The following is a 5,037-nucleotide window of genomic DNA, read 5'->3' as shown; positions in this document are numbered from 1 at the left end:
TCAGATGCTACAGACGTTTTCGTGAGAATACCAATTTTCTGGAATTCTCCTGGTCTGACAAACAGCGCTGTAGCTCTGCCTCTTTCCACTGCAGATGTGGAAGGGTGACATAGGCAGATGTGGTGGATTGAGATGCAGCCCATGCAAAAAAAAACAGTTACAACTTTTGATGGGGATTTTTTTATTATGTTACTTAGATTGACACACTGGTGTATCAATAGCCTCTAGGAGGTTTAACCAGTATTATTACACACAGATTGAATCCATGCAAAGTATTATGTGACTTGTTAAGCAACATTTTTACTCTGCATAACAAAGTGGTTGAATACTTATTGACTCAAGACATTTCAGCTCTTTAATTAATTTGTAGACATTTCTAAAAAAATAATTCCACTGTGATGTTATGGGGTATTGCGTGGCCTCCTGTAGCTCAATTGGTAGAGCATGGCGCTTGCAACGCCAGGGTTGTGGGTTCGATTCCCACAGGGGGGCCAGTATGAAAAAATTTATGCACTCACTAACTGTAAGTCGCTCTGGATAAGAGTGTCTGCTAAATGACGTAAATGTAAATCAACTTTAAATGTAAATCTCAACTTTAATCCATTTTAAATTCAGGTTGTAACACAACAAAATGTGGAAAAAGTCAAAGGGTGTGAATGCTTAAAAGTATGCATACTTTTGCATACTTTTAAATACTACCGCAGTAATCACCTCACAGACTTGCTGAAGCGTTGCAACAAACATTCAGAAATAAACATTCTAAGGAAGGGGAAAAAAAGCTTTCTGAGAAATTTTGAATTGATGGGAAATGTCAGTCCTGCTAGTCTGAATGTATATATTATTTTGGGAGCTCCTCAGATGAAGTGAGACTTGTCTCCTGGTAAATACAGATTAATGGATGAATATTAGTGTGGCGGCTAAAGAAGCAGTCACATATAGCTTCATTTGGTTAATGTCAGCTTTGGCGAGTTAAATGATGTAAACTGGACTCTAAGCCATTTCCACACAGTGTTGAGGATTATGCACTTGCAGTCATTAAAATGTAATACCAATCCAATGCTGTGAAAAGTCTCTGAAGAAAAGGAAGCTGTTATTACTTATAAAATGGATCTGGACATTTGTACCAGCACCAACTTTCTGCTCTTACCATCCGATTTAACACGAGAGCTCCATCCCATGGGTTTTCTGCAAAAGGACCAATACGAAATATATCCCACAATGTATGTAACATAAACCTTACACCACTGTGCGAGTGTAATTATCTTATAAGCACACACTTATGGGTCATTAACATGTTCACTTTCACTCCTTTGTATTTACTTTGAAAACAAATGTCCACCACAAAGTCATTTTTTCGCTAGATTGAAAATATGGCAGTTTTATTTGTGGAATTTTCTCCTGTAACGACTTCACCTAAAAAAAAACTTGGCCATCATCAAGAGCTGAGACACCCCCCACCAGCCACACTGGACATCAAAAGTCATCCTTTCATCGTAGAATCCACAATGAAAGGCCCTTCCCCATCTTCACATCAGAAGTACAGGAGATCCTCATGCGGGGCAAAAACATATGTAGGATATCGTCCTGAGGCAATTTATTCCATTTTTGGTCAGTACAGGATAACTCTGTAAAAAATAAAACGCTTTGTTTAGAGAAATTGTTGCAACACTAATACTTGTCTTACTGTCTGTTGTTTGATCATCTGTGAAATATTTTTTTATTATTCAGTTGTCCCTACTGAGATTCTGTCAATTAGATTTTAACTTCTGAATCTCATCAGCAGGCTTTTCAATAACTTTTCTCCAAGGCATTTAGCCCCATGGCAAACCTCCACTGGGTTTATATTAAAGCTAACTTCTCAGGGGTGAGGGTCTGATTTTTATCTGTGTTCTGCCTGAGCAACCTATCCTGAAGAATACATATTTGTCTTGTATTGATGCAAGCCCTGAATGGTAAGAACATTTTCAGAATAGTTTGTCCTTTGTATGATACCAAGTGTTTATTTGCTTTGCTGGTGGCATGAGCATTTTATTCCTGTGCGTGTGCGTGTGCGTGTGTGCTGGACTCCTGGGGAAATAATTATCTGAATGGTGAAATGGTTCTGTTATTCATCCTGAAATACAAACACATATAGTTGAATTGCTTAATTGCTAACACCCTTTCCTTATCTGATACACCACTAAATTCTTCTCTCTGATTAAAATACTCACCATAACCTCAGTGGAATGTTGTGTCATCAGTTCAATATGATAAAATATTTTAAAAGTTATTTTGTAACTTCTCTATTACTGTCTATTATTTGGATTGTTAGCAACTAGAGAGTAAAAAGACAGGCTTTGACGCAGAAATAAAGGAACATTATTACCTGTGAGGTTTGTGAAATATTGTTTCATCTCTTCTATAGTACTCTCATAGGATAGTGGGTTATTAGTAGTGTTGCTAAGTAACAGAATTAAACTTTGTGGGAGGATACATTGGCTGTGTTTTAAAATGCTTACTTATGTTCTATCTACTAACATATGGAATTGTTTTAAGATGGTCATAGCATGGATCATTTAGCTATTTGATTATAGGACCCCTTTAGGTATATATCAAAAAGATAAAACAATTATTTGATAAAATATTGAATTTGGCCCAAAGAAACGCATTGAATAACAAAAAGACAGTCAAAAAATAAATCATAAGGAATAAGGTTTTGAAGTGTCTGTCCTATATCTATACTGAAAAATATAAATGCAACATGTAAAGTGTTAGTCCCATCTTTCATGAGCTGAAATAAAAGATCCCAGAAATGTTCCATATGCACAAAAAGCTTATCTCTCTCAAATTTGTTTACATCCCTGTTAGTGAGCATTTCGCCAAGATAATTCATCCACCTGACAGGTGTAGCATATCTAGAAGCTGATTAAACAGCATGATTGTACAGGTGCACCTTTTACTGGGGACAATAAAAGGCCATTCTAAAATGTGCAGTTTTGTCACACAACACAATGCCACAGAAGTTTTGAGGGACCGTGCAATTGGCATGCTGACTGCAGGAATGTCCACCAGAGCTATTCACAGAGAATTTAATGTTAATTTCTCTACCATAAGCCACCTCCAATGTAGTATTACAGAATTTGGCCGTACATCCAACCGGCCTCACAACAGCAGACCATGTGCAACCACGCCAGCCCAGGACATCCACATCCGGCTTCTTCACCAGTCTCAACAGCCAATTATTGCAGAATATCCAAGGATATGCAGTAATGTAAAATCCATAGATTAGGGCCATATGAATTTATTTCAATTGACTGATTTCCTTCTATGAACTGTAACTGTAAAATCTTTGAAATTGTTGCATGTTGCGTTTATATTTCTGTTCAGTATATGAGATATAAGAATGCTCAGGACACATATTTAACCGCTTATTTTTGTTGGCACAAAACTACCTCTATACTTCCATTCGTTTGTATAGGTTACCTTCCGACTCGTCTGAAGGTATGAGTTACCTTCAGACGAGTCCCGTGACACTTGTGGGGGTCGTAGAGCAAAACTCCTTTCCATAGAGTGATCATAATTGTTTATATTGCCAAGCTGTTCAGATGCTACTGACGTTTTCGTGAGAAGACCGATTTTTGGGATGTCTCATGCTCTGACAAACACCGCTGTAGCTCGGCCACCTTCCACCACAGATGTGGAAGGCCAACATAGGTGGATGCGGTGGATTGAGACGCAATCCATGCAAAAAAACGAATATCTCCAGCTTAAACTGACATATTTTGATGGGGATTTTTTATTACGTTACTTAGTTTGACCCATGGGGGTATGTCAATAGACTCTTAAGGATTAGGGATGAACAACTAACTATTGGCAAAATCAGTAGTGTCAATTGTGAAGACCCGGACAGTTTTTTTATCCTGAATTGGTGAACAGCTATTGACAAATGTAGCAAAAAATAAATTGTTGTTGTTTGTTGTTTTTTTACTCCATGGCATTGGCTTGGCAGGACAAAACAGTCGTGCCGGACTCACAAGTTATTTGTGCATTCGTGCATGATTAGTCAATACAAGCATGCAGTGTCTGTTTACCTAACGTTAGCTAACTTTCTTCTTGTCACTTTCCCTTCACCTCTTGTGTTGCACCATTGCATATGAAGGAAATGTTTTGAATAATGAAATTATCAATTAAAAGTAAATCGGCAACAACTTGATCAAGCCTATGAATATGTATAACTGTTTACAAAACCACTGCACATTAATAAAAGTAATTGTGGTTCTCAGCATCTTGAACCATCACTGAAATTTGAGCAGTGAGGTTAAGCATTTCGTTGGACGGTGTACACCATGTGTATGTTGTACATACGACTAATAAAACTTTAAACTTTAGTTATTTTGTACAATAGACTGTGTTCTAAGGATTCATGCACAGATACAGGAAAACCAATAAAAGGGTTAATATTTATAAAAAATTACAAGTGTTGATGTCTCCCCACGGTTCTGGTTTTAAGGCTTTGGCATCTTGGGGCTGCAGTTCATCTGTCTAATCCCCTGCAAGGAGATAGAAAGGCATTAATAATATTACAATGGTGTATACATTTCATTTATAATATACTCCTGTTTGATATGCATGCATATGTCATGAATGGACAAATTAGAGGTTATAAAGTAACATCACAACCAGGAAATGACTTGCTCATTCTTTTTGCACGTGTGTATTGTGTGTGTTTTGAGCGTGATTACACTTACCGTTGTAGGGAGTGTCACTGTGAATTTAACAGAAGCATTGACACAAAACACTGGAGTGAAACTACGGAGGGAAAACAGGAGCGCATCACTTCTGGAATTCTCAACCCCCTCATGAGAATGTAACCTCCCGTCGTGAGAATGCTTGACAATGTTGCAGTGTCTATTTAAAGGCCAAGAAAGCGGCAGCAATTTTGTTGCTAGATTTAGCAACTTTTCAGACTACCCTGGCAAAAAAACATTCAAACAGCACCTAGCAACAAATGTAGCTATTTTTAAAAATGTATTTTGAACTTTTAGCAACTTTTGAAAA

The 5,037-nt window shown here is 37.5% G+C and overlaps 1 long non-coding RNA gene across 1 annotated transcript; it reads right to left on the bottom strand.

Annotated features, from left to right (window-relative positions):
• Nucleotides 1–1,353: 1,353 nt before the first annotated feature.
• On the bottom strand, nucleotides 1,354–4,817 carry LOC121583317. Its single transcript, XR_006003491.1, has 3 exons — nucleotides 4,728–4,817; nucleotides 4,455–4,529; nucleotides 1,354–1,625 (listed from the first exon to the last, which is right to left on the bottom strand). It is a non-coding gene; the product is annotated as an uncharacterized LOC121583317 (long non-coding RNA).
• Nucleotides 4,818–5,037: the final 220 nt, after the last annotated feature.

This window comes from Coregonus clupeaformis, chromosome 15 (assembly GCF_020615455.1).
Source record: "Coregonus clupeaformis isolate EN_2021a chromosome 15, ASM2061545v1, whole genome shotgun sequence".
Taxonomy (NCBI): domain Eukaryota; kingdom Metazoa; phylum Chordata; class Actinopteri; order Salmoniformes; family Salmonidae; genus Coregonus; species Coregonus clupeaformis.
This window is presented reverse-complemented; position numbering and strand designations above follow the sequence as displayed.